The sequence below is a fragment of the Pseudophryne corroboree genome, chromosome 7, assembly GCF_028390025.1.
Source record: "Pseudophryne corroboree isolate aPseCor3 chromosome 7, aPseCor3.hap2, whole genome shotgun sequence".
Lineage (NCBI taxonomy): Eukaryota > Metazoa > Chordata > Amphibia > Anura > Myobatrachidae > Pseudophryne > Pseudophryne corroboree.
The window spans coordinates 513967107-513993852 of record NC_086450.1 but is presented as its reverse complement, the minus strand read 5'-3'; positions in this window follow the sequence as shown (position 1 = coordinate 513993852).

The following is a 26746-nucleotide window of genomic DNA, read 5'->3' as shown; positions in this document are numbered from 1 at the left end:
CCGGAAAGAGAGATCCAAGGAAGGCTTTAAATCTAGGATCGAGCACGGTGGCCAAAATGTAGTGCTCTGATTTCAACAGATTGACCACCCGTGAATCCTTGTTAAGCGAATTAAGGGCTCCATCCACAAGTCCCACATGCCTAGCGGAATCGCTCCGTGTTAGCTCCTCCTTCAATGTCTCCAGCTTCTTCTGCAAAAGCCTGATGAGGGGAATGACCTGACTCAGGCTGGCAGTGTCTGAACTGACTTCACGTGTGGCAAGTTCAAAGGGCATCAGAACCTTGCACAACGTTGAAATCATTCTCCACTGCGCTTGAGACAGGTGCATTCCACCTCCTATATCGTGCTCAATTGTATAGGCTTGAATGGCCTTTTGCTGCTCCTCCAACCTCTGAAGCATATAGAGGGTTGAATTCCACCTCGTTACCACTTCTTGCTTCAGATGATGGCAGGGCAGGTTCAGTAGTTTTTGGTGGTGCTCCAGTCTTCTGTACGTGGTGCCTGTACGCCGAAAGTGTCCCGCAATTCTTCTGGCCACCAACAGCATCTCTTGCACGCCCCTGTCGTTTTTTAAAAAATTCTGCACCACCAAATTCAAGGTATGTGCAAAACATGGGACGTGCTGGAATTTGCCCATATTTAATGCACACACAATATTGCTGGCGTTGTCCGATGCCACAAATCCACAGGAGAGTCCAATTGGGGTAAGCCATTCCGCGATGATCTTCCTCAGTTGCCGTAAGAGGTTTTCAGCTGTGTGCGTATTCTGGAAACCGGTGATACAAAGCGTAGCCTGCCTAGGAAAGAGTTGGCGTTTGCGAGATGCTGCTACTGGTGCCGCCGCTGCTGTTCTTGCGGCGGGAGTCCATACATCTACCCAGTGGGCTGTCACAGTCATATAGTCCTGACCCTGCCCTGCTCCACTTGTCCACATGTCCGTGGTTAAGTGGACATTGGGTACAACTGCATTTTTTAGGACACTGGTGAGTCTTTTTCTGACGTCCGTGTACATTCTCGGTATCGCCTGCCTAGAGAAGTGGAACCTAGATGGTATTTGGTAACGGGGGCACACTGCCTCAATAAATTGTCTAGTTCCCTGTGAACTAACGGCGGATACCGGACGCACGTCTAACACCAACATAGTTGTCAAGGCCTCAGTTATCCGCTTTGCAGCAGGATGACTGCTGTGATATTTCATCTTCCTCGCAAAGGACTGTTGAACAGTCAATTGCTTACTGGAAGTAGTACAAGTGGGCTTACGACTTCCCCTCTGGGATGACCATCGACTCCCAGCAGCAACAACAGCAGCGCCAGCAGCAGTAGGCGTTACACGCAAGGATGCATCGGAGGAATCCCAGGCAGGAGAGGACTCGTCAGAATTGCCAGTGACATGAGGAGTATACAGGTGCGCGGCCAACAGCAGCAGGTAGGAGGAAGGTCAGTTCCTCAAGATTAAACAGTAAAGGAGAAAGGATGTGTACCTGCGCTGGCTGTATGTATTAAATTAATACATTAAATAAAGACAATAATAATGATAAATAGTAAGAATAACAATAATAATAATGAAAATGGATGGTTTGTTCTATATAAAAAAGTAACAATTTAATCATAACATATCACATGAAACAATTATTAAAAAATAGGAAATTCCTCTTGCCACTAGGTGGTAGTAAAAACTTGGATTAGCTTATCTGGACAATAATGAGTAAATGTTATGGTCTCCAATATTAGAATTGTCCATTCCTATAGGCTAGGACAGCCTCCCTCTGCGCATTCACTGTACTTAATATGTATTTACCAGATCCCCTCGTTGGTAAGCATCAGCCTTGGAACAAGTCCTTTATATAGCTGTAGGGGTGAATCCAGGTGGAGATAAGATCCAGTGGTGGGAGATGCGTCCAAATTGTGCCAAGGAGGACACGGCTTTTGCAGGCCGCTGTGGAGCACGGAGTCCAGAAAAAGCAAATATACTCAGGTCCAATGAAAGAAAGCTCAACGCGTTTCACTGGTAAGATCCAGCTTCCTCAGGAGCAATGCTCCAGGACGCATCTCCCACCACTGGATCTTATCTCCACCTGGATTCACCCCTACAGCTATATAAAGGACTTGTTCCAAGGCTGATGCTTACCAACGAGGGGATCTGGTAAATACATATTAAGTACAGTGAATGCGCAGAGGGAGGCTGTCCTAGCCTATAGGAATGGACAATTCTAATATTGGAGACCATAACATTTACTCATTATTGTCCAGATAAGCTAATCCAAGTTTTTACTACCACCTAGTGGCAAGAGGAATTTCCTATTTTTTAATAATTGTTTCATGTGATATGTTATGATTAAATTGTTACTTTTTTATATAGAACAAACCATCCATTTTCATTATTATTATTGTTATTCTTACTATTTATCATTATTATTGTCTTTATTTAATGTATTAATTTAATACATACAGCCAGCGCAGGTACACATCCTTTCTCCTTTGCCAGTGACATGGCCTGCAGGACTATTGGCATTCCTGGGGAAGGAGGAAATTGACACTGAGGGAGTTGGTGGGGTGGTTTGCGTGAGCTTGGTTACAAGAGGAAGGGATTTACTGGTCAGTGGACTGCTTCCGCTGTCGCCCAAAGTTTTTGAACTTGTCACTGACTTATTATGAATGCGCTGCAGGTGACGTATAAGGGAGGATGTTCCGAGGTGGTTAACGTCCTTACCCCTACTTATTACAGCTTGACAAAGGCAACACACGGCTTGACACCTGTTGTCCGCATTTCTGTTGAAATACTTCCACACCGAAGAGCTGATTTTTTTGGTATTTTCACCAGGCATGTCAGTGGCCATATTCCTCCCACGGACAACAGGTGTCTCCCCGGGTGCCTGACTTAAACAAACCACCTCACCATCAGAATCCTCCTGGTCAATTTCCTCCCCAGCGCCAGCAACACCCATATCCTCCTCATCCTGGTGTACTTCAACACTGACATCTTCAATCTGACTATCAGGAACTGGACTGCGGGTGCTCCTTCCAGCACTTGCAGGGGGCGTGCAAATGGTGGAAGGCGCATGCTCTTCACGTCCAGTGTTGGGAAGGTCAGGCATTGCAACCGACACAATTGGACTCTCCTTGTGGATTTGGGATTTCGAAGAACGCACAGTTCTTTGCGGTGCTTTTGCCAGCTTGAGTCTTTTCAGTTTTCTAGCGAGAGGCTGAGTGCTTCCATCCTCATGTGAAGCTGAACCACTAGCCATGAACATAGGCCAGGGCCTCAGCCGTTCCTTGCTACTCCGTGTGGTAAATGGCATATTGGCAAGTTTACGCTTCTCCTCCGACAATTTTATTTTAGGTTTTGGAGTCCTTTTTTTACTGATATTTGGTGTTTTGGATTTGACATGCTCTGTACTATGACATTGGGCATCGGCCTTGGCAGACGACGTTGCTGGCATTTCATCGTCTCGGCCATGACTAGTGGCAGCAGCTTCAGCACGAGGTGGAAGTGGATCTTGATCTTTCCCTAATTTTGGAACCTCAACATTTTTGTTCTCCATATTTTAATAGGCACAACTAAAAGGCACCTCAGGTAAACAATGGAGATGGATGGATACTAGTATACAATTATGGATGGACTGCCGAGTGCCGACACAGAGGTAGCTACAGCCGTGGACTACCGTACTGTACTGTGTCTGCTGCTAATATAGACTGGTTGATAATGAGATGTAGTATGTATAAAGAAGAAAGAAAAAAAAAACCACGGGTAGGTGGTATACAATTATGGATGGACTGCCGAGTGCCGACACAGAGGTAGCTACAGCCGTGGACTACCGTACTGTACTGTGTCTGCTGCTAATATAGACTGGTTGATAATGAGATGTAGTATGTATAAAGAAGAAAGAAAAAAAAAACCACGGGTAGGTGGTATACAATTATGGATGGACTGCCGAGTGCCGACACAGAGGTAGCTACAGCCGTGGACTACCGTACTGTACTGTGTCTGCTGCTAATATAGACTGGATGATAATGAGATGTAGTATGTATAAAGAAGAAAGAAAAAAAAAACCACGGGTAGGTGGTATACAATTATGGATGGACTGCCGAGTGCCGACACAGAGGTAGCTACAGCCGTGGACTACCGTACTGTACTGTGTCTGCTGCTAATATAGACTGGATGATAATGAGATGTAGTATGTATAAAGAAGAAAGAAAAATAAAAACCACGGGTATGTGGTATACAATTATGGATGGACTGCCGAGTGCCGACACAGAGGTAGCTACAGCCGTGAACTACCGTACTGTGTCTGCTGCTAATATAGACTGGTTGATAATGAGATGTAGTATGTATAAAGAAGAAAGAAAAAAAAAACCACGGGTAGGTGGTATACAATTATGGATGGACTGCCGAGTGCCGACACAGAGGTAGCTACAGCCGTGGACTACCGTACTGTACTGTGTCTGCTGCTAATATAGACTGGATGATAATGAGATGTAGTATGTATAAAGAAGAAAGAAAAAAAAAACCACGGGTAGGTGGTATACAATTATGGATGGACTGCCGAGTGCCGACACAGAGGTAGCTACAGCCGTGGACTACCGTACTGTACTGTGTCTGCTGCTAATATAGACTGGATGATAATGAGATGTAGTATGTATAAAGAAGAAGAAAAAAACCACGGGTAGGTGGTATACAATTATGGACGGACTGCCGAGTGCCGACACAGAGGTAGCTACAGCCGTGGACTACCGTACTGTACTGTGTCTGCTGCTAATATAGACTGGATGATAATGAGATGTAGTATGTATAAAGAAGAAAGAAAAAAAAAACCACGGGTAGGTGGTATACAATTATGGATGGACTGCCGAGTGCCGACACAGAGGTAGCTACAGCCGTGGACTACCGTACTGTACTGTGTCTGCTGCTAATATAGACTGGATGATAATGAGATGTAGTATGTATAAAGAAGAAAGAAAAAAAAAACCACGGGTAGGTGGTATACAATTATGGATGGACTGCCGAGTGCCGACACAGAGGTAGCTACAGCCGTGGACTACCGTACTGTACTGTGTCTGCTGCTAATATAGACTGGATGATAATGAGATGTAGTATGTATGTATAAAGAAGAAAGAAAAAAAAAACCACGGGTAGGTGGTATACAATTATGGATGGACTGCCGAGTGCCGACACAGAGGTAGCTACAGCCGTGAACTACCGTACTGTGTCTGCTGCTAATATAGACTGGTTGATAATGAGATGTAGTATGTATAAAGAAGAAAGAAAAAAAAAACCACGGGTAGGTGGTATACAATTATGGATGGACTGCCGAGTGCCGACACAGAGGTAGCTACAGCCGTGAACTACCGTACTGTGTCTGCTGCTAGTATAGACTGGATGATAAATAATGATATAAAAAATATATATATATCACTACTGCAGCCGGACAGGTATATATTATATAATGACGGACCTGCTGGAGTGGACACTGTCTGTCAGCAGAATGAGTTTTTTAATTTTTATAGAATAAAAAAACACCACACAAGTCACACGACGAGTGTACTTTTTCAGGCAGACATTCAATCACAATATACTATACTGGTGGTCAGTGTGGTCAGGTCACTGGTCACAGTGGTCAGTGGTCAGTCACACTGGCAGTGGCACTCTGGCAGCAAAAGTGTGCACTGTTTAATATGTACTCCTGGCTCCTGCTATAACCTATAACTGCTCCCCAGTCTCCCCCACAATTAAGCTGTGTGAGCACAGTCAGATATTATACATAGATGATGCAGCACACTGGGCTGAGCACAGATATGGTATGTGAGTGTGACTGAGTCACTGTGTATCGTTTTTTTCAGGCAGAGAACAAGAACAGAACGGATTATTAAATAATAATAAATTATAAAACTGCACTGGTGGTCAGGTCACTGGTCATCAGTCACTAGTATAACTCCTCCTAAGCTCCAGTAAGTAAATGAAGTGTCTCACTCTCACTCTCCTATCTATTTTAATTTCTAAACGGAGAGGACGCCAGCCACGTCCTCTCCCTATCAATCTCAATGCCAGTGTGAAAATGGCCGCGACGCGCGGCTCCTTATATAGAATCCGAGTCTCGCGATAGAATCCGAGCCTCGCGAGAATCCGACAGCGTGATGATGACGTTCGGGCGCGCTCGGGTTAACCGAGCAAGGCGGGAAGATCCGAGTCGCTCGGACCCGTGTAAAAAAACATGAAGTTCGGGCGGGTTCGGATTCAGAGAAACCGAACCCGCTCATCTCTAATAACAATAACCCTTTTGTGAACAACAACTATGTGCAAGTATTGCAGACAATCCGCACTTGGGACGGGCGCCCAGCATCCACTACGGACTACGAGAAATAGAATTACCGGTGAGTAAATTCTTATTTTCTCTGACGTCCTAGTGGATGCTGGGAACTCCGTAAGGACCATGGGGATTATACCAAAGCTCCCAAACGGGCGGGAGAGTGCGGATGACTCTGCAGCACCGAATGAGAGAACTCAAGGTCCTCCTCAGCCAGGGTATCAAATTTGTAGAATTTTGCAAACGTGTTTGCCCCTGACCAAGTAGCAGCTCGGCAAAGTTGTAAAGCCGAGACCACTCGGGCAGCCGCCCAAGATGAGCCCACCTTCCTTGTAGAATGGGCTTTTACTGATTTAGGATGCGGCAGTCCAGCCGCAGAATGCGCCAGCTGAATTGTGCTACAAATCCAGCGAGCAATAGTCTGCTTAGAAGCAGGAGCACCCAGTTTGTTGGGTGCATACAGGATAAATAGCGAGTCAGTTTTCCTGACTCCAGCCGTCCTGGAAACATAAATTTTCAAGGCCCTGACTACGTCCAGTAACTTGGAATCCTCCAAGTCGCTAGTAGCCGCAGGCACTACAATAGGTTGGTTCAAGTGAAAAGCAGATACCACCTTAGGGAGAAACTGAGGACGAGTCCTCAATTCTGCCCTATCCATATGGAAAATCAGATAAGGACTTTTAAATGACAAAGCCGCCAATTCTGATACACGCCTGGCCGAAGCCAAGGCCAATAACATGACCACTTTCCACGTGAGATATTTTAGATCCACGGTCTTTAGTGGCTCAAACCAATGTGATTTTAGGAAATTCAACACCACGTTGAGATCCCAGGGTGCCACTGGAGGCACAAAAGGGGGCTGAATATGCAGCACTCCTTTTACAAATGTCTGAACTTCAGGTAGTGAAGCTAGTTCTTTTTGGAAGAAAAATCGACAGAGCCGATATCTGTACCTTAATGGAGCCTAATTTTAGGCCCATAGTCACTCCTGCCTGTAGGAAGTGCAGAAATCGACCCAGCTGAAATTCCTCTGTTGGGGCCTTATTGGCCTCACACCAAGCAACATATTTCCGCCATATGCGGTGATAATGTTTTACCGTTACATCTTTCCTGGCTTTAATCAGCATAGGAATGACATCCTCCGGAATGCCCTTTTCCTTTAGGACCCGGTGTTCAACCGCCATGCCGTCAAACGCAGCCGCGGTAAGTCTTGGAACAGACAGGGCCCCTGCTGCAGCAGGTCCTGTCTGAGCGGCAGAGGCCATGAGTCCTCTGAGATCATCTCTTGATGTTCCGGGTACCAAGCTCTTCTTGGCCAATCCGGAACCACGAGTATTGTCCTTACTCCTCGTTTTCTTATTATTCTCAGTACCTTTGGTATGAGAGGCAGAGGAGGGAACACATAAACTGACTGGTACACCCACGATGTCACTAGAGCGTCCACCGCTATCGCCTGAGGGTCCCTTGACCTGGCGCAATATCTCTCCAGTTTTTTGTTTAGGCGGGACGCCATCATGTCCACCTGTGGCCGTTCCCAACGATTTACAATCAGTGTGAAGACTTCTGGATGAAGTCCCCACTCTCCCGGGTGGAGGTCGTGCCTGCTGAGGAAGTCTGCTTCCCAGTTGTCCACTCCCGGAATGAACACTGCTGACAGTGCTAGCACGTGATTTTCCGCCCATCGGAGAATCCTTGTGGCTTCTGCCATTGCCGTCCTGCTTCTTGTGCCGCCCTGTCGGTTTACATGGGCGACCGCCGTGATGTTGTCTGACTGGATCAGTACCGGCTGGTGTAGAAGCAGGGGTTTTGCCTGACTTAGGGCATTGTAAATGGCCCTTAGTTCTAGAATATTTATATGTAAGGAAGTCTCCTGACTCGACCATAGTCCTTGGAAGTCTCTTCCCTGTGTGACTGCCCCCCAGCCTCGAAGGCTGGCATCCGTGGTCACTAGGACCCAGTCCTGTATGCCGAATCTGCGGCCCTCTAGGAGATGAGCACTCTGCAGCCACCACAGCAGAGACACCCTGGTTCTTGGAGACAGGGTTATTAGCCGATGCATCTGAAGATGCGATCCGGACCATTGGTCCAATAGGTCCCACTGAAAGATTCTGGCATGGAACCTGCCGAAAGGAATTGCTTCGTAAGAAGCCACCATCTTTCCCAGGACTCGCGTGCAGTGATGCACCGACACCTGTTTTGGTTTCAGGAGGTCTCTGACTAGAGATGACAGCTCCTTGGCTTTCTCCTTCGGGAGAAACACTTTTTTCTGGACTGTGTCCAAAATCATTCCCAGGAACAGTAGACGTGTCGTCGGAACCAGCTGTGACTTTGGAATATTCAGAATCCAACCGTGCTGGTGTAGCTCCTCCTGAGATAGTGCTACTCCTACCAACAACTGCTCCCTGGATCTCGCCTTTATTAGGAGATCGTCCAAGTACGGGATAATTAAAACTCCCTTTTTTCGAAGGAGTATCATCATTTCCGCCATTACCTTGGTAAACACCCTCGGTGCCGTGGACAGTCCAAACGGCAGCGTCTGGAATTGGTAATGGCAATTTTGTACCGCAATCTGAGGTACTCCTGGTGAGGATGATAAATGGGGACATGCAGGTAAGCATCCTTGATGTCCAGGGATACCATGTAATCCCCCTCGTCCAGGCTTGCAATAACCGCCCTGAGCGATTCCATCTTGAACTTGAACTTTTTTATGTATGTGTTCAAGGATTTCAAATTTAAAATGGGTCTCACCGAACCGTTCGGTTTCGGTACCACAAACAGTGTGGAATAGTAACCCCGTCCTTGTTGAAGTAGGGGCACCTTGACTATCACCTGCTGGGAATACAGCTTGTGAATTGCCTCTAGCACAGCCTCCCTCCCCGAGGGAGTTGTCGGCAAGGCAGATTTGAGGAAACGGCGGGGGGGAGACGCCTCGAATTCCAGTCTGTACCCCTGAGATACTACTTGCAAGATCCAGGGATCCACCTGTGAGCGAGCCCACTGATCGCTGAAATTTTTGAGGCGGCCCCCCACCGTACCTGGCACCGCCTGTGGAGCCCCACCGTCATGCGGCGGACTTGGAAGAAGCAGGGGAGGACTTTTGCTCCTGGGAACCTGCTGTTTGTTGCAGCCTTTTTCCCCTACCTCTGCCACTGGACAGAAAGGACCCGCCTTTTCCTCGCCTGTTTCTCTGGGTCCGAAAGGACTGTACTTGATAAAACGGCGCTTTTCTAGGCTGTGAGGGAACCTGGGGTAAAAATGCTGACTTCCCAGCTGTCGCTGTGGAAACTAGGTCCGAGAGACCACCCCCGAATAACTTCTCACCCTTATAAGGCAAAACTTCCATGTGCCTTTTGGAATCTGCATCCCCTGTCCACTGCCGAGTCCATAAGCATCTCCTAGCAGAAATGGACAATGCACTTATTTTAGATGCCAGCCGGCAGATCTCCCTCTGTGCATCTCTCATGTATAAGACTGAGTCTTTTATATGCTCTATGGTAAGCAATATAGTGTCTCTGTCTAGGGTGTCAATATTTTCTGACAGGGAATCTGACCACGCAGCAGCAGCACTGCACATCCATGCTGAAGCAATAGCTGGTCTAAGTATAATGCCTGAGTGTGTATATATAGACTTTAGGATAGCCTCCTGCTTTCTATCCGCAGGCTCCTTCAGGGCGGCCGTATCCGGAGACGGTAGTGCCATCTTTTTAGACAAACGTGTGAGCGCTTTATCCACCCTAGGAGTAGTGATGAGCGGATTCGGTTTTACTCGGTTTTACTCGGTTCTCAAAACAGAATCTTATTGGCTATCCAAAACACGTGACATCAGTGAGCCAATAAGATTCTGTTTTGAGAACCGAGTAAAACCGAGTAAAACCGAATCCGCTCATCACTACCTAGGAGGTGTTTCCCAACGTGCCCTATCCTCTGGCGGGAAAGGGAACGCCATTAGTAATTTTTTTAGAGATTACCAATCTTTTATCAGGGAAAGCCCACGCTTCTTCACACACTTCATTTAATTCTTCAGATGGGGGAAAAACTACGGGTAGTTTTTTCTCCCCAAACATAATACCCTTTTTTGAGGTACCTGGGTTTATATCCGAAATGTGTAACACCTCCTTCATTGCCTCAATCATGCAACGAATGGCCCTAGTGGACATTAGATTTGACTCATCGTCGTCGACACTGGTATCAGTATCCGTGTCGACATCTGCGTCTGCCATCTGAGGTAGCGGGCATTTTAGAGCCCCTGATGGCCTTTGAGACACCTGGGCAGGCACGAGCTGAGAAGCCGGCTGTCCCGCATTTGGCATGTCGTCAAATTTTTTGTGTAAGGAGTCGACACTTGCACGTAATTCCTTCCATAAGTCCATCCACTCAGGTGTCTGCCCCGCAGGGGGTGACATCACTTCTATAGGCATCTGCTCCGCCTCCACATAATTTTCCTCATCAAACATGTCGACACAGCCGTACCGACACACCGCACACACACCGGGAATGCTCTAACAGAGGACAGGACCCCACAGAAGCCCTTTGGGGAGACAGAGAGAGAGTATGCCAGCACACACCAGAGCGCTATATAATGCAGGGACTAACTGAATTATGTCCCCTATAGCTGCTATAATATTTACTGCGCCTAAATTTAGTGCCCCCCCTCTCTTTTTTACCCTTTTCTGTAGTGTAGACTGCAGGGGAGAGTCAGGGAGCTTCCTTCCAGCGGAACTGTGAGGGAGAAATGGCGCCAGTGTGTTGAGGGAGATAGCTCCGCCCCTTTTTCGCGGACTTTTCTCCCGCTTTTTTAAGGATTCTGGCAGGGGTAATTATCACATATATAGCCTCTGGGGCTATATATTGTGATTGTTTTGCCAGCCAAGGTGTTTTTATTGCTGCTCAGGGCGATCTCCCCCAGTGCCCTGCACCCTCAGTGACCGGAGTGTGAAGTGTGTATGAGGAGCAATGGCGCACAGCTGCAGTGTTGTGCGCTACCTTGGAGAAGACTGAAGTCTTCTGCCGCCGATTTTCCGGATCTCTTCATGCTTCTGGCTCTGTAAGGGGGACGGCGGCGCGGCTCCGGGACCGGACTCCGAGGCTGGGCATGTGTGCGATCCCTCTGGAGCTAATGGTGTCCAGTAGCCTAAGAAGCCCAAGCTGGTTGCAAGCAGGTAGGTTCGCTTCTTCTCCCCTTAGTCCCTCGTTGCAGTGAGCCTGTTGCCAGCAGGTCTCACTGTAAAATAAAAAACCTAAATTATACTTTCTTTCTAAGAGCTCAGGAGAGCCCCTAGTGTGCATCCAGCTTGGCCGGGCACAAAAATCTAACTGAGGCTTGGAGGAGGGTCATAGTGGGAGGAGCCAGTGCACACCAGGTAGTCTAAAAGCTTTCTTTTAGTTGTGCCCAGACTCCTGCGGAGCCGCTATTCCCCATGGTCCTTACGGAGTTCCCAGCATCCACTAGTACGTCAGAGAAATGTGAAAAACTCATGTCGACCTTTAGACCTGTCGACCTAGCACATGTAGACCTTCCATCCATGTCGACCTAGTGATTGTCGACCTAGACACTGTCGATCTTCAGACCTGATCCCCCCTGATGTACATCCATGGGAATGTGCAAGGGCTGAAACCACCCCTGCCAGTGTGTACAGATGCTGAAATCATGCTTTGTGTGTTATTAGACACCACCATTGGTTGCACCACTGACATTTGCACCAGCCCTATGCTAGAAGAGGTAAAAACTGGCATATCAGGGACAAACAAGTCTGTTAGTAGACAGTGCTTCCAGAGGGTATCAGAAGCTGGTTCCTGGTTAGAAAATGGAGGCGCAGCACTTTCTCCTAACAGGCTTGTTTGCACATGATATTCCAGTTTTTGCCTTTTCTGATGTACGTGTGATTTATACTAAGTGAACCATTGTGCTGTTAACATACTACGCTGCTATATTTTTGTCCCCTATTTCTTTTGTCTTTGTGCACCCTACAGTAAATATCACCCCAATACACAAATTGCCCCACTTATTGCAATCCAGTAAACACAGCCCTCTCCCCATATTACAGTCCAGTAAACATGGCCCACTCCCTCATGCTACAGTCCAGTAATCACGACCCCCTCCCCAATATTGCAGTCCAGTAAACACGGCCCCCGCCCCATACTACAGTCCAGGAAATACAGCCCCCTCCTCCATATTACAGTCCAGTAAACATGGCCCCTCCCCCATATTACAGTCCAGTAAACATGGCCCACTCCCTCATGCTACAGTCCAGTAATCACGACCCCCTCCCCAATATTGCAGTCCAGTAAACACGGCCCTCTCCCCATATTACAGTCCAGTAAACATGGCCCACTCCCTCATGCTACAGTCCAGTAATCACGACCCCCTCCCCAATATTGCAGTCCAGTAAACACGGCCCCCGCCCCATACTACAGTCCAGGAAATACAGCCCCCTCCTCCATATTACAGTCCAGTAAACACGACCCCCGCCCCATACTACAGTCCAGGAAATACAGCCCCCTCCTCCATATTACAGTCCAGTAAACACGACCCCCGCCCCATACTACAGTCCAGGAAATACAGCCCCCTCCTCCATATTACAGTCCAGTAAACACGGCCCCCTCCCCCATACTACAGTCCAGGAAATACAGCCCCCTCCTCCATATTACAGTCCAGGAAACATGGCCCCTCCCCCATATTACAGTCCAGTAAACATGGCCCCTCCCCCATATTACAGTCCAGTAAACATGGCCCCTCCCCCATATTACCCCCCTACACACAGTGCTCCCATATTACCCCCTCCCCCAGTCAACACAGTGCCCTAATATTAAAGTATTGTATACACAGCCCCCTCCCCCATATTACAGTCCAGCATAGCCAACACCTCATGATACCTTCGTTTTCCTATAGAAAGCAGCTGCATAGAGGAAGCCAGGACACTGTGGAGGGGAGGGGCAGGCATTCCAGTGACACACGCAGCAGACGAGGAGCAGGAAGAGGGGAGGGGCTAGGCTGATACATGCAGCCCACCCAGAGGCAGCCCACCCTGAAGACCGTGATAGGCTGGCTGGTCTCTGGGGAGGGGACATCTACTGTAATGTGAAGGTGCCGTGGCTGCAGTGCCGGCCGAGTCACATGATCAGTTTCCCAGCGGCACAGCTGTTGACAGATCAGGTTATTCCGCCCAGTAATTAGCTGTGAATGCCTCCTGATAAGAGCTAAGCTCCAATTGCTGCAGCAGCTTAGTGATGAGCCCGTGCGGTGGTGACAGGGGAGGAAGAGTGAACAGCCCACCCTAGCCCGGCCAAAGGAAAACTATCCTGGGATCCCACCGAGCCAATCTGCTGCCCCTGCAACCCCCCATGGGCGTGATGATGGGGCGGGTGTCACCTCCTGGTGTGAAGGCGGCACTGAGACATGCAGCGCAGTTAGGGGCCGGGATAATGGAGCGCTTCACTGCACCAGTATGTAACGTCCGGTATGTCGGGTGTTTGAACTACTACCAGGGAAAGGGGTGTTGGAGTGGGCTGGGCCGCACACGGACGATGGCAAGCTGTGTAGCAGGAAAAAACGTTTCTTGTCTACACTAGCAGAGCAATGCTGTGGGCCTATTTTGATGGGGAGGCCTGGAGCTGCAGCTCCACCCGCCCCATTGTTAATCCAGCCCTGGACCCAGCCCAACACTGTATAGCTTCCAAGATGGGACGAGATCGGGCACTGGCAGTGTGGTATGGTAGTAGACAGATGGATGGGTTAGACGCCAATGAGAGTGCACCTATAGAAATGAAGATGTGACAATTTTAGTCACAGAAGATGTGGATCTGCTTTCTACGTTAGGCTGGATGCAGTAGTTCCCACGTAGGTGGTATTAAGCATCCAGGATCATAGATGAGAGTCCACGGAAAGAAGAAAGAAATAGTCCAGAATGGAAGCAGAAGGCATAAATAGTTCTATGCAAAATACCCTGCTAACCAACATTTGCTAACATCAGAAAAAAGGAGACGCAAAAGATGATAATAATGCAAATTTGAATGTAAACGTTAATAATCTCACTTAGATGTCAGATAAGTGAAATAGCTCAGCGCACCTCAGAAATAAAGAATAATGCCTAGATTAAATAGTTTAGGGGATATTCTTATCAGCATTTCCTTACAATTATTATAATTGCTATTTAATCTAGGCATTATTCTTTATTTCTGAGGTGCGCTGAGATATTTCACTTATCTGACATCTAAGTGAGATTATTAACGTTTACATTCAAATTTGCATTATTATCATCTTTTGCGTCTCCTTTTTTCTGATGTTAGCAAATGTTGGTTAGCAGGGTATTTTGCATAGAACTATTTATGCCTTCTGCTTCCATTCTTGACTATTTCTTTCTTCTTTCCGTGGACTCTCATCTATGATCCTGGATGCTTAATACCACCTACGTGGGAACTACTGCATCCAGCCTAACGTAGAAAGCAGATCCACATCTTCTGTGACTAAAATTGTCACATCTTCATTTCTATAGGTGCACTCTCATTGGCGTCTAACCCATCCATCTGTCTACTACCATACCACACTGCCAGTGCCCGATCTCGTCCCATCTTGGAAGCTATACAGTGTTGGCAGGGCCGGTTCTTGCCCTTGCGGCGCCCCGGGCAAAAGTTAGGGGCGTGGCTTAACATGGGGGCGTGGTCAGTCACGCCCCCCATTTGTAGCGTTGCTGGAAAAAAAAAGAAAAAAAAGTATACTTACTGTACCCCGCTCCCGTTTCCAGACCCTGCAGACCGGCGCCGCTCTTCTCCTCGGATCTATGGGAGAGACGTCAGTCATGACGTCTCTCCCATAGCACAGCATAAGCGCTAGAGGTCAATTATGACCCCTAGCGTCTATGCCACAATGCTGTGCGGTGCGCGATGACGTCATCGCGCACCGCACACCAAAGGTCCTCTCCATGAAGGGAAACTAGACGCTTAGCGTCTGATTCCCTTCAGAGCGGGGGAGGACCAGCGCCACGAAGGGAAACCAGACGCATAGCGTCTGGTTCCCTTCTCACAGCGGGAGGGGGGGCACAGCGGGGGGACACTGCTGGGGCGCACACTGACAGTGGAGGATCTTGCCATGGTGCGGCGCCCTCCGGAAGGCGGCGCCCCGGGCAAAAGTCCTGCTTGCCCGTGGCAAGATCCGCCACTGAGTGTTGGGCTGGGTCAGTATCTGAGGGGGAGACTCACAGGGAATACCCAGTGTAGTAGACTCTTTATCCCTGTGATGTGCGTTATTTGATGCCAACAGCAGTATCACCACTTGTCTTCATTCTTTTCTACAATATCCCAATCTCTTGTAGACATACACTGTTCACATAATTACTCAAGACCCCTTGATCTTTGTATTTCAAATCATACAGTGTACACGGCTGGTGACTGGTGGGAAGTGGGTAATGTCTCACTATCCATTGCCGGACCTGTCCAGCTTTTTCATTTTTTGATACTTGACCATAGCTTGGTCTCAACAATACAGATTTTCTGTACTGGTCGGGCTGAAACGGATGCAGAAAAACAGAGTGTCTACATCCTTTCTTATCACATTCTGTGAGACAGGACCAGAACATTCCCTCATTTTTTCAAAATAAATACTTTTAAAGTTAAATTTCTAAAATAATTTTTTCCAATTTAATATGTATTTTAAATCACATTTATTTTTTGGATCCCAGGTTGTTCAATGGGTAATCATGAGATACTCCTTATAATGTATATCTAATAAAAGTTATATTTTACCAATTCTTATGTGTAATTAAAACTATTTGAACTTTATTTCAATTACTTAAGAGTGCGCCCACACAAGAGCCTTCCTTTCTTCTCCCATTGTTGACCCATAACCTGTTGGCAGAGTATTGCGTTGCCAGGTGTAGTGAGATCAGTCCACACACTTACTGAGCTTAAACAGTAATGCAGGTTTATTCAGTAATCACACAGGTGACTCGGATGCATTATTGATGTAGGTAATTGGCCCCTTATACCAGACAAGGTAACACAGTAGTGCTAGCGGTACTTATCAGTCTGTTCGTGTGGCTGCGGTATAACAGCAGGGGATGTCTCCGGTGGTTAAAGGATGGAGGACTGCACGGCCGTGCAGTTTGACTCCTACTGTGAAGAAGTTGCGGTGCCCGGCTCTGTGATAGCACCGGAGGCGCGGTACATGCAGGAACACTGTAAGTCTCTGTCACTGAGCTCCGCTCCCGGTCTCAGCTCTACACGCACTGTCACTAAGATGGTGGATCAGAGCATGCACTAAGCTCCACCTCCGAGAGACACTGGCACAAGGGGACAAACACTAGGGGATGCGCCCATAGGATCCTATAGTAGGAGGAGACAGGCACAGAGCGCACCATCTACTAACAATACCCCCAGATGTAATAGTGCACCTCATATCTAGAATCCACAGGTATAATATTACACCCCAAACCTCATAACCGCAGACATATAATTAGACCTCACGCCCCCCATATTATACCAGCATGCTGCTCCTAGTCAGGAGATTTCACAGCGGCAACACAAGGAACATGCATTTAGGGGAGTACTGTACACTCATACTCACCTCTCCTGCTGCAGGACGCGCACCCACCGTGGCCGCAGCTTTTCTTACCACAAGGTCCGCACTGATGACGTCAGTGGTATTTGCCGCACAGACCTCCCAACTGTTAATTCATTAAACAGTTCGCAGGTGACGCGAAGAGCGGGCAGTGCCACATATGACAGGCAGACGCACACAGCAATTGGTCCACCGGATTATCCCCCCCTTCCCCCTGTAAGAGCAATGGCCAATCAGGAGCCGACACTTTGGTGACACCCCTCAGCGGGTGATACCCAAGTGCAGGCCGCCCCCCCCCCCCCCCCCCCCCGTTGTGACGCCACTAGATGTAAGTCCGATATCCTCTACCATCAGTGCAAGTCCGATATTCTCTATCTATGGAGGAGGCGGACTGCCGCTGGCCGTGCTTCCGGGTCTCTGCTCCCTTGTCTCCGCCGCCCACTGGGTCCCAGCATCTGTACAATGATGTTCACAGACGCTAGGACCGGTGCATGTGCAGTAGCAGTGACGGTACTGTACATGCGTAAACCCCCGGCTTCTATGGACTGCATCGGCTGCAGCCCATAGAACATACCTCCCAACTGTCCCAATTTCCGCCGGACAGTCCCGTCTTTTTAGAACTGTCCCGATGTCATGAGCAGCAGTGTCCTGCGGTTGGGGGAGCAGTTGGGAGGCTCCTGTCACTCAGCGGCTGCTAGCAGAGCAGCGGAGAATATCTATTCACAGGAGACAGAGGGACCGGGGGCACGCCAGCAGTTCACAGAGGCTGGCCATACCGCTATAGTGATGAAGCCACGCCCCTTTGTATAGGCCATGCCCCCTTTTTGAGTGGGCGCTGTGCCAGTCCCTGTTTACTAGGTCCCGATGTTGGGAGGTATGATAGAAGCTGGCTAGGGCTGACGAGGCAGGGGGCTGGCTTCCTACAGGAGGCATTGAAAAATAACAATTGAGGAACTGAAGGTCCCGGTAACGGAATAATACCAGCAGCGCCCATGGACGCATCACATGGGAGGGGTCCGGCTATAGTCATTGGAGTACCATGGTGCAGCCGGTAAGCTGTGGCCACTGTGCTCGATGTGATGTAGCTGCCGGCTGAGTCCGGCCTCAGGGCTGAGTACACCTGTGTGCAGGTAAGTGCCAAAGAAGGAGATCCTGAGGTCTCAGCAGTGGCAGCTGTAGGAACCTCACTGTACACGGCTGGACAGCGCAACACACAACTGGCTGCGAGATATGGAGGAGATGATCCAGGTGGAGGGTCCAATGCATGGGCAAATACAGGGGGGGGGGGGGGGTGAGAGAGTTATCTGTGTGGGGGGAGGAGGAGAAGAGAGGGAGAAAGTTATCAGTGTGGGGGGAGGAGGAGGGGGTGAGAGAGTTATCAGTGTGGGGGAAGTAAAAGGGGGTGAGAGAGTTATCAGTGTGGGGAGAGGAGGAGAAGAGAGGGAGAAAGTTATCAGTGTGGGGGGAGGAGGGGGTGAGAGAGTTATCAGTGTGGGGGAAGTAAAAGGGGGTGAGAGAGTTATCAGTGTGGGGGGAGAAGGAGGGGGAGAGAGTTATCAGTGTGGGGGGAGGAGGAGGGGAAGAGTTATCAGTGTGGGGGGGAGAAGGGGAGAGAGTTATCAGTGTGGGGGGAAGGGGGAGAAAGTTATCAGTGTGGGGGAAGTAAAAGGGGGTGAGAGAGTTATCAGTGTGGGGGGGGGAGAAGTAGGGGGTGAGAGAGTTATCTGTGTGGGGGGAGGAGGAGGGGGGAGAGAGTTATCAGTGTGGGGAGAGGAGGAGGGGAGAGAGAGTTATCAATGTGGGGGAGAGGAGGGGGGAGAGTTATCAGTGTGGTGGGAGGAAGAGGGGGGTTGAGAGAGAGATCAGTGTTGGGGGAGGAGGAGGGGGGTAAGAGAGTTATCAGTGTGGGGGGAGGAGGAGGGGGTAAGAGAGTTATCAGTGTGGGGGGAGGAGGGGGGGAGAGAGTTATTAGTGTGGGGGAGAGGAGGAGGTGGTGTGAGAGTTATCAGTGTGGGGGGAGGAGGAGGGGGAGAGAGTTATCAGTGTGGGGGGGAGGAGGAAGAGAAAGTTATCAGTGTGGGGGAGGAAAAGGGAGGGAGAGAGTTATCAGTGTGTGTGGGGTAGGAGGGGGTGAGAGAGTTATCAGTGTGGGGGGGAGAGTTATCAGTGTGGGGGGAGGAGGAGGGGGTGAGAGAGTTATCAGTGTGGGGGGCAGTAGGGGGTGAGAGAGTTATCAGTGTGGGGGGGGAGGAGAGGGTAGAGAGTTATCAGTGTGGGGGGGAGGAGGGGGAGAGAGTCATCAGTGTGGGGGGAGGAGAAGGGGGTCAGAGTTATCAGTGTGGGGGGAGGAGGGGGGTGAGAGGAGGAGGAGGGGGGAGAGAGTCATCAGTGTGGGGGAGGAGAAGGGGGGAGAGAGTCATCAGTGTAGGGGGAGGAGAAGGGTGTGAGAGAGTTAATAGTGTGGGGGAGAGGAGGGGGTTGAGAGAGTTATCAGTGTGGGGGAGGAAGAGGGGGGTTGAGAGAGAGATCAGTGTGGGGGAGGAAGAGGGGGGTTGAGAGAGAGATCAGTGTGGGGGAGGAGGGGGGTAAGAGAGTTATCAGTGTGTGGGGAGGAGGGGGTGAGGGAGTTATCAGTGTGGGGGAGAGGAGGAGGTGTTGTGAGAGATATCAGTGTGGGGGGAGGAGGAGGGGGGAGAGAGTTATCAGTGTGGGGGAGGAGGGGGTGAGATAGTTATCAGTGTGGGGGGAGGAAAAGGGAGGGAGGGAGTTATCAGTGTAGGGGAGGAGGGGGGGGTGAGAGTTATCAGTGTGGGGAGGAGAAGGGGGTGAGTGAGTTATCAGTGTGTGGTGGGGAGGAGGAGGGGGTGAGAGAGTTATCAGTGTGGGGGGAGGAGGAGGAGGGGTGAGAGAGTTATCAGTGTGTGGGGAGGAGGAGTGAGTGAGAGAGTTATCAGTGTGGGGGGAGGAGGAGGGGGGGAGAGAGTTATCAGTGTGGTGGAAGTAGAAGGGGGTGAGAGAGTTATCAGTGTGGGGGGAGGAGAGTTATCAGTGTGGGGGGAGTAGGGGGTGAGAGAGTTTTCAGTGTGGGGGAGAGGAGGAGGTGGTGTGAGAGTTATCAGTGTGGGGGGAGGAGGAGAGGAGAGAGAGTTATCAGTGTGGGGGGAGGAGAAGGGGGTGAGAGAGTTATTAGTGTGGGGGAGAGGAGGAAGGGGGGGAGAGTTATCATTGTGGGGGGAGGAAGGGGGTGAGAGGGTTATCAGTGTGGGGGGAAGAGGAGGGGGAGTTATCAGTGTGGGGGGAGGAGGAAGGAGTGAGAGAGTTATCAGTGTGGGGGGGAGTAGGGGGTGATAGAGTTATCAGTGTGGGGGGAGGAGGAGGAGGGGGGAGAGAGTCATCAGTGTGGAGAGGAGGGGGGGGGAGAGTCATCAGTGTGGGGAGAAGAGGAGGGGGTGAGAGAGTTATCAGTGTGGGGGAGAGGAGTAAGTGGGTGAGAGTTATCAGTGTGGGGGAAGGAGGGGGGTGAGAGGGTTATCAGTGTGGGGGGAGAGTTATCAGTGTTTGGGGAGGAGGAGGGAGTGAGAGAGTTATCAGTGTGGGGGGAGGAGGATGGGGGAGAGAGTTATCAGTGTGGGGGAGAGGAGGAGGTGGTGTGAGAGTTTTCAGTGTGGGGGAAGGAGGAGGGGGGAGAGAGTTATCAGTGTGTGGGGAGGAGAAGGGGGTGAGAGAGTTATCAGTGTGGGGGAGACGAGGAAGGGGGTGAGAGTTATCAGTGTGGGGGGAGGAGAGGGGGTGAGAGGGTTATCAGTGTGGGGTGAGGAGGGGGGAGAGTGTGGGGGGAGGAGGAGGGGGGAGTTATCAGTGTGGGGGGAGGAGGAGGAGGGGGTGAGAGAGTTTTCAGTGTGGGGGAGAGGAGGAGGTGGTGTGAGAGTTATCAGTGTGGGGGGAGGAGGAGGGGGTGAGAGAGTTATCAGTGTGGGGGAGAGGAGGAGGTGGTGTGAGATTTTTCAGTGTGGGGGGAGGCGGAGGGGGGAGAGAGTTATCAGTGTGGGGGGGGGGAGAAGGGGTTGAGAGAGTTATCAGTGTGGGGGGAGGAGGAGGGGGTGAGAGAGTTATTAGTGTGGTGGAAGTAGAAGGGGGTGAGAGAGTTATCAGTGTGGGTGGGAGGAGGGGGAGAATTATCAGTGTGGGGGAGGAGAAGGCGGGGGGGTGAGAGAGTTATCAGTGTGGGGTAGAGGAGGAGGTGGTGTGAGAGTTATCAGTGTGGGGGGAGGAGGAGGGGGGAGAGAGTTATCAGTGTGGGGGGAGGAAGGGGGTGAGAGGGTTATCAGTGTGGGGAAGAGGAGGGGGTAGTTATCAGTGTGTGGGGGGGGGAGGAAGGAGTGAGAGTTATCAGTGTGGGGGGGAGTAGGGGGGAGAGAGAGTTATCAGTGTGGGGGGAGGAGGAGGAGGGGGGAGAGTCATCAATGTGGGGAGGAGGAGGGGGGGAGTAAGTGTGGGGGGAGGAGAAGGGGGTGAGAGAGTTATCAGTGTGGGGGAGATGAGTAAGTGGGTGAGAGTTATCAGTGTGGGGGGAGGAGGGGGGTGAGAGGGTTATCAGTGTGAGGGGAGTAGGAGGGGGGAGAGAGTTATCAGTGTGTGGGGAGGAGAAGGGAGTGAGAGAGTTATCAATGTGGGGGGAGGAGGAGGGGGTGAGAGAGTTATCAGTGTGGGGAAGAGGAGGAGGTGGTGTGAGAGTTTTCAGTGTGGGGGGAGAGAGTTATCAGTGTGTGGGGAGGAGAAGGGAATGAGAGAGTTATCAGTGTGGGGGAGAGGAGGAAGGGGGGGAGAGTTATCAGTGTGGGGGGAGGAGGGGGGTGAGAGGGTTATCAGTGTGGGGGGAGGAGGGGGGAGAGAGTTATCAGTGTGGGGGGAAGAGGAGGAGGGGGTGAGAGAGTTTTCAGTGTGGGAGAGAAGAGGAGGTGGTGTGAGAGTTTTCAGTGTGGGGGGAGGAGGAGGGGGGAGAGAGTTATCAGTGTGTGGGGAGGAGAAGGGAATGAGACAGTTATCAGTGTGGGGGAGAGGAGGAAGGGGGTGAAAGTTATCAGTGTGGGGGAGGAGGGGGGTGAGAGGGTTATCAGTGTGGGGGGGAGACAGTTATCAGTGTGGGGGGAGGAGGGGGTGAGAGAGTTATCAGTGTGGGGGAGAGGAGGAGGTGGTGTGAGAGTTTTCAGTGTGGGGGGAGGAGGAGGGGAGAGTTATCAGTGTGTGGGGAGGAGAAGGGAATGAGAGAGTTATCAGTGTGGGGGAGAGGAGGAAAGGGGTGAGAGTTATCAGTGTGGGGGGAGGAGGGGGGGTGAGAGGGTTATCAGTGTGGGGGGAGGAGGGGGAGAGAGTTATCAGTGTGGGGGGAAGAGGAGGGGGGAGTTATCAGTGTGGGGGGAGTAGGAGGAGGGGGTGAGAGAGTTATCAGTGTGGGGGAGAGGAGGAAGGGGGTGAGAGTTATCAGTGTGGGGGGAGGAGGAGGGGGTGAGAGAGTTATCAGTGTGGTGGGGAGGAGGAGGTGGTGTGAGAGTTTTCAGTGTGGGGGGAGGAGGAGGGGGAGAGAGTTATCAGTGTGGGGGAGAGGAGGAAGGGGGTGAGAGTTATCAGTGTGGGGGGAGGAGGGGGGGGAGAGGGTTATCAGTGTGGGGGGAGGAGGGGGGAGAGAGTTATCAGTGTGCGGGGAAGAGGAGGGGGGAGTTATCAGTGTGGGGGGAGGAGGAGGAGGGGGTGTGAGAGTTATTAGTGTGGGGGGAGGAGGAAGGGGGAGAAAGTTATCAGTGTGGGGGGAGGAGGAGAGAGGGTGAGAGAGTTATCAGTGTGGGGGGAGGAGTAGGGAGAGAGAGTTATCAGTGTGGGGGAGGAGTACAGGAGTGAGAGAGTTGTAGTGTGATTGGAGGAGGAGGGGGTGATAAAGTTATCAGTGTGGTGGTAGGAATAGGAGGGTGAGAGAGTTATAGTGTGGGGGAGGAGGAGGGGGTGATAGAGTTATCAGTGTGGGGGGAGGAGGAGGGGGGAAAGAGTTATCAGTGTGGGGGGGGGAGGAGGGGGGAAGAAAGTTATCAGTGTGGGGAAGAGGAGGGGGGGAGAGAGTTATCTGTGGGGGGGAGGATGGGGGGGAGAGTTATTTGTGGGAGGGGGGTGAGAGAGTTATCTGTGGGGGGAGTGAGTTATCAGTGTGTGGGAGGAGGAGAGGGGTTGAGAGAATTATCTGTGGGAGGAGGGGGGGAGAAAGTAATCTGTGGGGGGAGGAGGAGGAGGGAGGAATAATTATAGTGTGGTATTGTGAACCTCCCTTGGTATCTATAATACATACCTCCCAACACAACCCTTTCCAGGAGGGACACAATGCTCTGCTTCTGGACTTTTCTCTTAATTTATGATTGTCGGCACCTGTTTTGAACAGAGTACCCTTTCACACCGCAGCTTGTACCCGGTAATTTGCCATTTTTACTGGCTTCCTAAACGGTTCGAGCTGCGATGTGAAAGCGTCACCTTCAATTTACCGTTTTCAAAATACCGGTATTTTGAAACGGTAAAAAAGCAAGTTCCTACCCGTTTCAGACCCGTTTCATTGTGCAGTGTGAAAGGGTCTGAAACGGTATTTGCAAGCCCCAGAAGGTGATAGGCTGTCTCCATGTGTGATGTCACCAGGCAGAAGCAGGAAATAAGCATTTAAAATGACAACCACTGTTTTGTATGGGTGAAACGGGTGCAGTGTGAAAGGTACCAAAATGGTAATGAAATGGTAATATACTGGTTACAACATGCGATGTGAAGGGGGTTTAACTGCTCAGACCCGTTTAAAGAACCGTTTAAAGAACCGCTACAAAAGCAGGTTTTGCGATGTGAAAGCAGCATGATGGATAAGAAAGGTGTTTCATCACAGGTGAGGGATATCATAAATGTTGAGGGAAGTCCAGGAGCAGAGCATTGTGTCCCTCCTGGAGAGGGTCATGTTGGGAGGTATGTATAATATAAGTTCCATTGTACGTGCGATAGTGTGTACACTGTGTATTCTGATAGCCATACCTTTTTATTTTGCAGTCTTCCTGATCTTCCCAGGTGAGTATTATTAATGCACACCGAACACTAATTGTTCTGCTTTAAATGAACACTTCACTTTATTTTCTAGTAATCGGGGTCAAAGATGCTCTTAATAAACATTTGTTATTTGCACCAGCATATCTCAGCAATTGTACAATAAAGAAATAAAGATATTTTATTACACAGCCAGCGGTGGTCTCAGCGTCTTCTATCCTGGAGGAGGGAAATGCTTTTGTGTTACATGTAACAACGTTACTAACATTAAACAGGAACAGTTGGATACAATTGGGATTAGCAATTTATGAAAAAGCATTACTACAGTATATGAAGCAGGCACTGTCAATGGATACATATCTAGCTACATATACCAATCAATGGGGGTGATTCCAAGTTGTTCGCTCGTTAAAATTTTTCGCAAACGGAGCGAATAGTAGCAAACTGCGCATGCGCATGGTATGCAGCGCGCCGGGGCCAAGTTATTTTACACAAAAGTTAGGTATTTTACTCACGGCATAACGAAGTTTTTTCATCGCTCTGCTGATCGTAGTGTGATTGACAGGAAGTGGGTGTTTCTGTGCGGAAACTGGCCGTTTTATGGAAGTGTGCGGAAAAACGCAGGCGTGCTAGTTGAAAACGCAGGAGTGGCTGGAGAAACGGGGGAGTGGCTGGGCGAACGCTGGGTGTGTTTGTGACGTCAAACCAGGAACGAAAAGGACTGAACTGATCGCAATGGCAGAGTAAGTCTGGAGCTACTCAGAAACTGCGGGGAAATACTTACGAAAAAATTAGCGAATCTTTCGTTCGCAATTCTGCTAAGCTAAGATACACTCCCAGTAGGCGGCGGCTTAGCGTGTGCAATGCTGCTAAAAGCAGCTAGCGAGCAAACAACTCGGAATCACCCCCAATATTACCTCCCCATAAGGTCTGTTCTGCGCAGTTTTAGATGGCCATAACGTTGGTGCACATAGAGTCTTTGTTAATGAATGGAATTAGAGCTCTCTTTGTAGGATGTTAAGGGTAATACTGCTTAAATACTGTGTGAAATTCTCTATCAGGTGTGGTGGAATCAATCTCTGTATTGCACCATGTCAACTGATGCTGGAAAATAGTACTGAGTAATACCTGAGGTGTTTGGAAGCAGGAATCTATCCTGAGGTGAAATGTGCGCAACTCTCTGGAGAGAACAGCAATTAGTCCTGTCAGGCTGAACTTTGCTAAACCTCAACGGGTACTAACGTTGGCCTGACACAAATTATTTGCATCCAGTTTAGCGTGCTGTAACTCGCCTGGAAATCTTCCTTTACCTGAGAGTTAGGTGAAACAACCGCATAATTAACGCATACCTCCCAACATGACCCTCTCCAGGAGGGACAGAATGCTGTGCTCCTGGATTTCCCTCTTACTCTATGATTGCCATCACCTGTGATGAAACACCTTTCTTATCCAGTAACCTGTTCAACACAGGTGCCAGCAATCATAAATTAAGAGAAAAGTCCAGAAGCAGAGCATTGTGTCCCTCCTGGAGAGGTCATGTTGGGAGGTATGACATAGGTATGAGCACTGGGTCAGTATTAGGGTACAGCACAGGTGATGGTAATCATACAGTAAGAGGGAAGAGCAGGAGCAGAGCATTGTGTCCTCCTGGAGAGGTCATGTTGGGAGGCATGACATAGGTATGAGCACTGGGTCAGTATTGGGGTACAGCACAGGTGATGGTAATCATACAGTAAGAGGGAAGAGCAGGAGTAGAGCATTGTGTCCTCCTGGAGAGGTCATGTTGGGAGGTATGACATAGGTATGAGCACTGGGTCAGTATTAGGGTACAGCACAGGTGATGGTAATCATACAGTAAGAGGGAAGAGCAGGAGCAGAGCATTGTGTCCTCCTGGAGAGGTCATGTTGGGAGGTATGACATAGGTATGAGCACTGGGTCAGTATTGGGGTACAGCACAGGTGATGGTAATCATACAGTAAGAGGGAAGAGCAGGAGCAGAGCATTGTGTCCTCCTGGAGAGGGTCATGTTGGGAGGTATGACACAGGTATGAGCACTGGGTCAGTATTAGGGTACAGCACAGGTGATGGTAATCATACAGTAAGAGGGAAGAGCAGGAGCAGAGCATTGTGTCCTCCTGGAGAGGTCATGTTGGGAGGTATGACATAGGTATGAGCACTGGGTCAGTATTGGGGTACAGCACAGGTGATGGTAATCATACAGTAAGAGGGAAGAGCAGGAGCAGAGCATTGTGTCCTCCTGGAGAGGTCATGTTGGGAGGTATGACATAGGTATGAGCACTGGGTCAGTATTAGGGTACAGCACAGGTGATGGTAATCATACAGTAAGAGGGAAGAGCAGGAGCAGAGCATTGTGTCCTCCTGGAGAGGTCATGTTGGGAGGTATGACATAGGTATGAGTACTGGGTCAGTATTAGGGTACAGCGCAGGTGATGGTAATCATACAGTAAGAGGGAAGAGCAGGAGCAGAGCATTGTGTCCTCCTGGAGAGTGTCATGTTGGGAGGTATGACATAGGTATGAGCACTGGGTCAGTATTAGGGTACAGCACAGGTGATGGTAATCATACAGCAAGAGGGAAGAGCAGGAGCAGAGCATTGTGTCCTCCTGGAGAGGTCATGTTGGGAGGTGTGACATAGGTATGAGCACTGGGTCAGTATTAGGGTACAGCACAGGTGATGGTAATCATACAGTAAGAGGGAAGATCAGGAGCAGAGCATTGTGTCCTCCTGGAGAGAATCATGTTGGGAGGTATGACATAGGTATGAGCACTGGGTCAGTATTAGGGTACAGCACAGGGGATGGTAATCATACA